Source organism: Schistocerca gregaria, chromosome 1, assembly GCF_023897955.1.
Source record: "Schistocerca gregaria isolate iqSchGreg1 chromosome 1, iqSchGreg1.2, whole genome shotgun sequence".
Classification (NCBI taxonomy): domain Eukaryota; kingdom Metazoa; phylum Arthropoda; class Insecta; order Orthoptera; family Acrididae; genus Schistocerca; species Schistocerca gregaria.
Window position 1 is genome coordinate 516,182,467 of NC_064920.1, and position 11,224 is coordinate 516,193,690.

General features: G+C 42.4%; 1 protein-coding gene across 3 annotated transcripts in view; it reads right to left on the reverse strand.

Annotated features, from left to right (window-relative positions):
• LOC126276370 (uncharacterized) overlaps nt 1-9,158 on the reverse strand; it is a 252,682-nt gene extending 243,524 nt beyond the window's left edge. For 2 of the 3 annotated variants that reach the window (XM_049977274.1, XM_049977291.1), the window contains exon 1: nt 8,962-9,134. The gene's annotated coding sequence lies outside the window, so the exon portion shown is untranslated. Of the gene's footprint in view, nt 1-8,961 lie in introns of all 3 variants that reach the window. The other variant, XM_049977284.1, reaches the window with a different exon arrangement.
• Between the last annotated feature and the right edge of the window lie 2,066 nt (nt 9,159-11,224).

Below are 11,224 nucleotides of genomic sequence, written 5' to 3' on the forward strand. Positions count from 1 at the left end.
CGACAGGAAGCTTGACGTCCACTGTCGCCACAGCTTCCGGTCCAGCAATGAGCCCAGCCTCCCCCGCCGTGGTCGCACTCCGTACACGACGACGGTCTGTCACTTTGGGGCGGGGGGAGGAATCTTCCGGCCTAACAACAGGCGCCAGCACGAACATGAAGAACGCAAGAGCAGAGAAGATTGTGAGACGACGTCAGCCAATAATTCGCTGACTAGGACCGAACTACGATACGAGCGGCCTCCAGCCGAAGAGAATATAAGCGCCGCTCCTGCCAGCCTCGGGCGGAGAGTAGAAGACGCGCAATAGCAGAGGCACTGCAGACCCAGACTACACTCCTGGAAATGGAAAAAAGAACACGTTGACACCGGTCTGTCAGACCCACCATTCTTGCTACGGACACTGCGAGAGGGCTGTACAAGCAATGATCACACGCACGGCACAGCGGACACACCAGGAACCGCGGTGTTGGCCATCGAATGGCGCTAGCTGCGCAGCATTTGTGCACCGCCGCCGTCAGTGTCAGCCAGTTTGCCGTGGCATACGGAGCTCCATCGCAGTCTTTAACACTGGTAGCATGCCGCGACAGCGTGGACGTGAACCGTATGTGCAGTTGACGGACTTTGAGCGAGGGCGTATAGTGGGCATGCGGGAGGCCGGGTGGACGTACCGCCGAATTGCTCAACACGTGGGGCGTGAGGTCTCCACAGTACATCGATGTTGTCGCCAGTGGTCGGCGGAAGGTGCACGTGCCCGTCGACCTGGGACCGGACCGCAGCGACGCACGGATGCACGCCAAGACCGTAGGATCCTACGCAGTGCCGTAGGGGACCGCACCGCCACTTCCCAGCAAATTAGGGACACTGTTGCTCCTGGGGTATCGGCGAGGACCATTCGCAACCATCTCTATGAAGCTGGGCTACGGTCCCGCACACCGTTAGGCCGTCTTCCGCTCACGCCCCAACATCGTGCAGCCCACCTCCAGTGGTGTCGCGACAGGCGTGAATGGAGGGACGAATGGAGACGTGTCGTCTTCAGCGATGAGAGTCGCTTCTGCCTTAGTGCCAATGACGCTCGTATGGGTGTTTGGCGCCGTGCAGGTGAGCGCCACAATCAGGACTGCATACGACCGAGGCACACAGGGCCAACACCCGGCATCATGGTGTGGGGAGCGATCTCCTACACTGGCCGTACACCTCTGTTGATCGTCGAGGGGACACTGAATAGTACACGGTACATCCAAACCGTCATCGAACCCATCGTTCTACCATTCCTAGACCGGCAAGGGAACTTGCTGTTCCAACAGGACAATGCACGTCCGCATGTTTCCCGTGCCACCCAACGTGCTCTAGAAGGTGTAAGTCAACTACCCTGGCCAGCAAGATCTCCGGATCTGTCCCCCATTGAGCATGTTTGGGACTGGATGAAGCGTCGTCTCACGCGGTCTGCACGTCCAGCACGAACGCTGGTCCAACTGAGGCGCCAGGTGGAAATGGCATGGCAAGCTGTTCCACAGGACTACATCCAGCATCTCTACGATCGTCTCCATGGGAGAATAGCAGCCTGTATTGCTGCGAAAGGTGGATATACACTGTACTAGTGCCGACATTGTGCATGCTCTGTTGCCTGTGTCTATGTGCCTGTGGTTCTGTCAATGTGATCATGTGATGTATCTGATCCCAGGTATGTGTCAATAAAGTTTCCCCTTCCTGGGACAATGAATTCACGGTGTTCTTATTTCAATTTCCAGGAGTGTAGAAACCACACACTAGAAGAGAGGCACTAGAACAGCCATTATTAGTGATCCATACGACCTTGTGTGGTAACTTGCATGGGCATTGTATATAGCAAAGGACATTGATTACTTGCATGTCGCCATTTGCTAGCGACCAGAAGTTAAGCATTGTCAATCTACTTTATTGTAATAAAAACCATTAATGTGATCTGCTTGAATTGTTGTTCAGCTATCCGAGAAAGCAGCATCCTTTAGGCAACCTATAAGAGACGAGTGGACACGACATCACAGTGGCAGTTAATACGTTAGAATATCTTAAATTTTCATTTAACGTAACTCAGTAACAAGCTATCTAATACATAAGTAGGACCTACTTCCAAGAGCAAGTGTGCTACGGCTTCTGACCAATCATATCGTTTGCGTTTGTTTATATAAGGTTTTTTCTTGTTAGGAACAGGCCGCTGTCTGAAGCTTCCAATTGGTTTAAAATATGATGGCGCCTTGGCCAGTCTATGATGTTCATATAGGTCGTGCCGCCAACGCAGATACAGCTTTACAGCTTTCTTAATCTACCCATCACCTCACGTATCTCTAGCCAAGGGAGTGGATGTATCATCGAGTGCAACTGCGTTGCAACGATCAATTGCAATCTCTCGCATTTTTGAACCAGAAGCAATTCCACTTTCACAAGCCAGTTAGTTAGCATATGACAGAGAACTTTATGCTGTCTTTGATGCTGTAAAAAGTTCGATACATGCTTGAAGGCCAACAGTTCACTCTTGACAAGGATCTCAAACACAAACTGTAAAAGAGGTCTGTTATTTTTCGAAACCGATGTCACTAATGTTTGTGACGTGAAAAACAACCCCTACCTACTTCCACTCATTTATACGTAACCTGGGGATCGCTAAGGTTGGCTTCTTCTCTTTTATAGTATTCGACTACCATTCTCTCATCCACCATATCAAATGTATTTCATTCGATTACTGACATTACTCAGGCAGTGGTGAAATGAAATGAAATGTCGTGTGGCTATGTCCTCCCGTCGGGTAGACCGGTCGCCTGGTGCAAGTCTTCTTAGTTAACGCCACTTCGGTGACTTTCGTGTCGATGGGGATGATATGATGATGAAGATAAGGCAACACTCAGTCAGCCCTGGATATATATTTCAGAACCAGGTAAAAAAAATTGATAGCGGCGCCCCCCCCCCTCCGCTCCCCCTTGAGCGTTCGACATAGGACGTGATAAATTAAAAAAAAAACTGGTTTTTCAAAAATATTTTCATTCTGTAGCGCACATCTATGTCAGAGTAGTTTGATACATAAAATATATATGTTCGAGGAAATGTAAACAATTTATTTGGTCTTAAGTGTGCCAAATTACAGTGCCATGCCTCTTCACACAGCATTCTTCTACCGCACGTCACTGTGTTTCGCTCTGCGGAATTCAAACGTGTGTATTTTGTTAAGGAAACCGTCAAACCTACATTCAGGACCGTGGAAATTAAAATGTCCTTTGGTGCCTCTCACGCTCCCAGTCACAATTAATAATGGGTGGAATTATTTGTAAGCGGGGGAGGTAAGAACTCTTCAGAAAATTTGCACTCTTTATTGCCTATTAGCTACTAACTTTCTCTTTGATGTGACATGAAATTAAAGACAGAAAACATAAAACCAGTAAAGACAAGGGGCAAGCAAGACAATACACATTTCTTCAATCCTTAGGACCCAGCATTATCTTCTCTCTAATCTTGCTACAGCTTTACACGGCGTGTTTTCTTTTCTGCGAAAGAATCTATTACCTCATTAAAGTTTGTCAAATGTTTTGCTACATGAAAAATCAAAATGTCGTTGTTTGATACCGAAAAAGCTGCTAATGTGAATAGTATCAAAGACTGGCGTGGTTTCTCGATTTGATTACGTCTATTTTGTCACTGTCTGCTACATATATGTAAAACGAAATAGGCCTTTCCAATATTGCAGCAATTGTAACACACACCAAACAAGTGAGACTATTTTGGGGCAAATCCTCATTTTTATCTACCTCATTTACATAAATAACATGACAGAATGTAATTCACGATGTACCGATCTCAAATGCCTATTACAAGCAAAAACTTTTATGTTAGGAAATAGTTTCACATTTCATTCATATGCTCCAGTTTCTCAAGCATGAAATCGAAAAGTAGTATTAGTAGTACGAAATTCTTCTATAAATCTGGAATCGTCATGTTCTTCCATATAATTTGTGTGATTTCCATATTTCTTCTCCTTTCTCGTTCTAACAAACAATATTGTTATCACTAATTCTGTAACTATCCCTGCCATTGTCAAAATTTATTCTTTGGTTAACTTCGCTAACCCTGCTAGAATCACCCATTTAATTATCCCGCATTTATTTTCCGATTAGCTGTTATTACTTGTTCGTACAACGCGTTTTCCGCGCTATTGCGAGAATGGAACTTAAGCGACTGCTAACTGGGGACTGTGGAACTGGCCCTTAGTAGTGTATCGAGCTGGCAAAAATTTTCTCTCAAAATTTCATTTTCTTGGATGCACTGAGAAGATTAATAAGTAATCTTTCTTACCTGTCGTCCCTGTTAGTCGTTCATTTCGCCTCTGGCATTCTGAATCTATGGATTTCGAAAGTAATCGTAACAACGCCGTTAGCCGTTCATTTCAACTCTGGCACTCTGAATCGGATTTCGCTAATAATTAAGACAACGGTGATCATTCGCACACCCAAAAAATTTAAATGGCTCCAAGCACTATGGGATTTAACATCTGAGGTCATCAGTCCCCTAGACTTAAAACTACTTAAACGTAACTTAACCTAAAAACAGCACACACATCCATGCCCGAGGCAGGATTTGAACCTGCGACGGTAGCAGAAGCGCGGTTTCGGACTGAAGCGCATAGAACCGCTCGGCCACAGCGGCCGGCATTCGCACACCCAATCAACCGCAACAGCAATTGAGATATTCATACCTCATAAATTGCTAAGAGATGGAACGGATCCCCCGTGGTACACAAAAAAGGTCCGAACGCTGTTGCAGAGGCAACGGAAAAAGCATGCGAAGTTCAGAAGAACGCGAAATCCTGAAGATGGACTAAAATTTACAGATGCGCGAAATTTGGCACGTACTTCGATGCGAGATGCCTTTAATAGGTTCCACAACGAAACATTGTCTCGAAATTTGGTAGAAAATCCGAAGAAATTCTGGTCGTATGTAAAGTACACAAGCGGCAAGACGCAGTCAATACCTTCGCTGCGCAGTGCCGATGGTACTGTTATCGACGACTGTGCCGCTAAAGCGGAGTTATTGAACGCAGTTTTCCGAAATTCCTTTACCAGGGAAGACGAATGGAATATTCCAGAATTTGAAACACGAACATCTGCTAGCATGAGTTTCTTAGAAGTAGATACCTTAGGGGTTGCGAAGCAACTCAAATCGCTTGATACGGGCAAGTCTTCAGGTCCAGATTGTATACCGATTAGGTTCCTTTCAGATTACGCTGATACTATAGCTCCCTACTTAGCACTCATATACAACCGCTCGCTCACCGATAGATCTGTACCTACAGATTGGAAAGTTGCGCAGGTCGCACCAGTGTTCAAGAAGGGTAGTAGGAGTAATCCATTTAACTACAGACCTATATCATTGACGTCGGTTTGCAGTAGGGTTTTGGAGCATATACTGTATTCAAACATTATGAATCACCTCGAAGGGAACGATCTATTGACACGTAATCAGCATGGTTTCAGAAAACATCGCTCTTGTGCAACGCAGCTAGCTCTTTATTCGCACGAAGTAATGGCCGCTATCGACAGGGGATCTCAAGTTGATTCCGTATTTCTAGATTTCCGGAAAGCTTTTGACACCGTTCCTCACAAGCGACTTCTAATCAAGCTGCGGAGCTATGGGGTACCGTCTCAGTTGTGCGACTGGATTCGTGATTTCCTGTCAGGAAGGTCGCAGTTCGTAGTAATAGACGGCAAATCATCGATTAAAACTGAAGTGATATCAGGTGTTCCCCAGGGAAGCGTCCTGGGACCTCTGCTGTTCCTGATCTATATAAATGACCTGGGTGACAATCTGAGCAGTTCTCTTAGACTGTTCGCAGATGATGCTGTAATTTACCGTCTAGTAAGGTCATCCGAAGACCAGTATCAGCTGCGAAGCGATTTAGAAAAGATTGCTGTATGGTGTGTCAGGTGGCAGTTGACGCTAAATAACGAAAAGTGTGAGATGATCCACATGAGTTCCAAAAGAAATCTGTTGGAATTCGATTACTCGATAAATAGTACAATTCTCAAGGCTGTCAATTCAACTAAGTACCTGGGTGTTCGTAGTAATAGACGGCAAATCATCGATTAAAACTGAAGTGATATCAGGTGTTCCCCAGGGAAGCGTCCTGGGACCTCTGCTGTTCCTGATCTATATAAATGACCTGGGTGACAATCTGAGCAGTTCTCTTAGACTGTTCGCAGATGATGCTGTAATTTACCGTCTAGTAAGGTCATCCGAAGACCAGTATCAGCTGCGAAGCGATTTAGAAAAGATTGCTGTATGGTGTGTCAGGTGGCAGTTGACGCTAAATAACGAAAAGTGTGAGATGATCCACATGAGTTCCAAAAGAAATCTGTTGGAATTCGATTACTCGATAAATAGTACAATTCTCAAGGCTGTCAATTCAACTAAGTACCTGGGTGTTAAAATTACGAACAACTTCAGTTGGAAGGACCACATAGATAATATTGTCGGGAAGGCGAGCCAAAGGTTGCGTTTCATTGGCAGGACACTTAGAAGATGCAACAAGTCCACTAAAGAGACAGCTTACACTACACTCGTTCGTCCTCTCTTAGAATATTGCTGCGCGGTGTGGGATCCTTACCAGGTGGGATTGACGGAGGACATCGAAAGGGTGCAAAAAAGTGCAGCTCGTTTTGTATTATCGCGTTATAGGGGAGAGAATGTGGCAGATATGATACACGAGTTGGGATGGAAGTCATTACAGCATAGACGTTTTTCGTCACGGCAAGATCTTTTTACGAAATTTCAGTCACCAATTTTCTCTTCCGAATGCGAAAATATTTTGTTGAGCCCAACCTACATAGGTAGGAATGATCATCAAAATAAAATAAGAGAAATCAGAGCTCGAACAGAAAGGTTTAGGTGTTCGTTTTTCCCGCTCGGTGTTCGGGAGTGGAATAGTAGAGAGATAGTATGATTGTGGTTCGATGAACCCTCTGCCAAGCACTTAAATGTGAATTGCAGAGTAGTCATGTAGATGTAGATGTTTTATTAATTGTTACCAGACTTTCAAAATAAACGCAAAACTGATTGCAAATTACATTTTCCAGTATTTAAAAATAAACTGGGAAACTGGTCTAAAACTTGAAGAAGAATCTGCATGTCTACTTTTATATACCAGAATTACCCTAAACAATTTACTTGTTTCAGGAAAACATCCCTCAGATGCGTACTTAGCTATGAACCATTTCAAAGCGTCAACCTGTCAACGATTCTTCATCGAAGTCCACAGTAGCTCTTCCACGATGATGTTTCTTATCTGCAGCTGAAGCAAGACTGCACTAAAAACACAGCGAGAACAGAGTTCTTACAAAATGCTGTCTCAAATTATGCGAAACATCCGTTCTACAAAGAGGAGTATTTTCTTTTTAAAAGAAAATTTCTTGTAAAATGAAGAGCATTAGCAACAAATGGTTGGGTCCATACTTGATTTGCAGCCTAGGAGGCAGTTCTGGGTACACATTTCAGTGAATGTCAATTTCCGTATAGATGTAGACAATTTATTTATTTTGATGTTTATCTCATGTAAATACAATCGATTTTAACACAGTACTATTACATCTTCTATACTTGAAATCGACTGTGCTTACATGAGATGAACAACAAAATAAAATTGACTTTCAGTGGTATAAACAAATAAGAGATGAAAACCTTAAGGATATTCGGTGCGTAGCCGATTCCACGAAAACAATTTTAAGTTGTTTCAAAGATCAGTGGGAAATATATTGCACCAAAAGCAACAGAATCTCATCAGAAGCTACGCTCTGTCTCCATTGCGTTTTATTATTTTGATATTTGGCGTAATAAAGAGCCTTAAGCGGCGCGCGGTGTTAATGGGTAGGAGTGATTCAAGATCTTCACTATTCGCATGATGTGAGGATACGGAGGGAATAAGAAGACAATGACAAGAAACAATTATACAGTACACTTTCTCAATTTTTGAAGCATGGCATAAAAATAAAACAAGCCCCGCCAGCGCTACTGATTACACAGAATAAACTGCAAACAGTCAAACATCAAGTTGAGAAACTCGGTTAGAAATTAACTATGTAAGTTACATGCTGTGCCGAAATAGCATGTGGAGATGAAAAGAAATACAAAATTTGTATTAGGATTGCTGCAACACTTTGTAGTCCAACGAGGTCACGCTCTGGCATTGTAAAACACCAGAGGTTCTCATACAGCAACTGCTAGAAACGCTGCTAATCATGACTGATTCTCTAGTAATGCGCGTTATACCGAGAAAACGTACATCGAAAAAACTACGACCTGCAAAGAGAAAATTTCCAAGGAAAACTAAACAAGAAAATAAAACAAAAAAATTATTTGCAAGCAGTTTTTCCAGGAGAGTTCAATAACTTTTTTCGAATGTAATTTATATATGACGATGCGCAAGACAATACTAATTTAGAAAAACACTTCTCGCACGTATCCTGATGAAATAGGTACGGTGTTTCGTAAAACTTGAGTTCAGATATAATAATGAAGTATACTACCGCCATTTTAAATACACAACGAGCGATGTAAACGGCGAATAGTCATTGGTCTACTCGTATAAATCAGTCTCTTGGTGCAATCAGTATTTTACATCCACGTTAGTTACTTTTCCCACAAGTTATGGTCTTCTAATGTAACCTAGACGATACTGAGAGCCTTTACAAATAACCCTTCATCACATCTAAGATTTAAAGTGAGGAACGGAACTATAACTGTAAACTTATATGGCCAGAAAAAGGCCCTTTGTTAGTGACACTCTTGGCGTCAGATCGTAATTGTTTCATTAATGAAAACCATAACTGTTTCGATAATGGTAAAGCAAAGACAATTGATCGCGTGTAAGACTTAATTTAAATTATTTAGATTATTATTTTTAAATATAGTAAGCAGCAGTACAACATCTAAAATACGACTCACCGAAAATATTTTATGACAGTGCTATCTGCTTCTCACTAAACTTCCAACCAAAACTGTTGGTGTAAAACGAATGCCCACAGAGCTCTCTCTCACATTATTATTCTATAGACACTGTCGAAAATTTACTGAAACACACAACATTGCGAGAAAACACGTGCAATATATAATCTTTGCTGTTTACTGAATCAGAGCGATATATTCTCCATGGCCGGAGTCGACCTCTTACACTTTCTCTGATATTTCATGAAAGAACGTTAGAAGAGGAAAGGATTTGTTAAATTATTTCTTAGCAATAGGAAACTGACATACAGATTGATTTACTGATGCTGATATACTTACGTCGTAGAAATACGGAGAAGTTTAGAGACAGTGATTTTCCTTTTTTTTTTAAAAAAAAAAAAGATGCTTGATAACGGTAGGCCTACAAGTGTGACCTTTGTAGAAGTATGTACGCATTCCATGTTGTGATCGGAAACAAACTAAACTGATCAACTTGTCACAGTGCAGTATACAAAGATGGGCTAGTCAAAGTGTTTCGACTGGGTAAGATTTGAAGGACACGAGATAATTCCTGAGTTCTCTGATACCAAAATAGACACAACTCGAGGCACATAGCTACGAGATTTACGGAAAGGTAGTCTTGGAACAGTAATATGAAACTGAAATTGCTACGTTCACAGGTGCATTCTCGTTATCATCATCATCATATCCCAGGTATTAATTATGGTGACAGCAATCTCATAGCTGTAGAATTTCGAGGCATAAAATGTTGTTCTGTATCATTTATTCGCTAAAATTATTTGTTCTCCAACAATTTGACTATTATTCGATCTGAAGAGGCATCACGCAAAGTGTTAGACACTGCAATAGAAAATCAATCCGTTTAGTATTTTTCTTCTACATGAAAGAACACAGAATGCGTTATCACTTGTAGTTTCAAGGAACTACCTTTGGAACAACACGTTCATCTGATATACAGTACTGCATCTATAATGCGTTTAAAATTAGTTGCGACTTTTGACGTTTAGCTGACCAGAGGGGGGCGACACTGTTGCCAATGTAACACTAATGGCGAGACGGCTGTCCCTACCACGCTATCAGAGATTCGACTGGTAAATCGCCCCTGTCGCCACATCATGAATAAACAGTACCACATGGTTTCAGGCATCAGATGTATCAACGTTCGTCATCTCTCATTGCAAAGTGATATTTTCTGGGGTGGAAGTGTTCTGTAGTCGTCAGGTATTATGAATAAATGTTTTGTGTCGCGTTGCATTAATAACCATAGTGGAGTACCTGAATGCGAGTTTTGCAATAAAAGTGTTGTCCAAGAACACGTTCGCCGTCTGGAAGACAGAGTTCTGCTGAATTCGACAATAGCAATGGACGAAAAGTCGTACCACTCTGTTGTGACACATCAAGCTCCAAAAATGCAATGGAGGAAAGCGGATTTTTTGCTCTAGATACAAAGAAATATTCCGTGATTTCAAGCTGAACCTAGCCTGTATAAGATGAATTTAATGGAACCTGTAGTGTTGTACAAACCAAAACTTCACGCTACCAGGTCCACGAACTGGCCAACGGTAAAGAGCATAGTTTAATCAGGCTTCTTTCGTATCACGCTCATTTAAAAGTGACTGACAGCATATGGGTCTTGATGAAAGGTAATGTGGCAAAAAAAAAAAAAAAAAAAAAAAAAAAAAAAAAAAAAAAAAAAAAACAAGAAGTTTCCGCTCTCCTGGGTTGAAATGCTGACAAAAGAAGGCCCTGCAAATGTTACACCAAGGTACTGGTCTTGTGTTGTCAGCCACACCGACAAGGCAGCTGAGACACTGATTCATGAAGAACCGTGACGAGTTTTGAGTAGTACGTAACTTCTAGTGTTGTCATATTAAAATCTTTCTTTTGTCGAAACACAGCAGATTTTATGAATATTCATCTCACTAACATTCTAATGCTGCTGAAATTGCGACAGAATCCTGAAGTAGTAGCGTTTTATTAAACTAACAGCTCAGTGCAAGTCCGGTCAGTAGTCCATGAAATGGTCCGTTCTCATTATAAAAATAAACGTGTAGCTTGGTCATTTATGTTATTACAAAACCCAAGTGAGATAGTGGTTCCAACGTTGATAAATCATGGAATCGGGCACTTGGTGTAATAAACTCACAAAGACGCCGTCAGAGTGTAGCTCCCAATGATATATCGACATGCCAACACAGACCGACTGCGGAGTCATAGATGTAACTCGCGCATTGTCCACGTC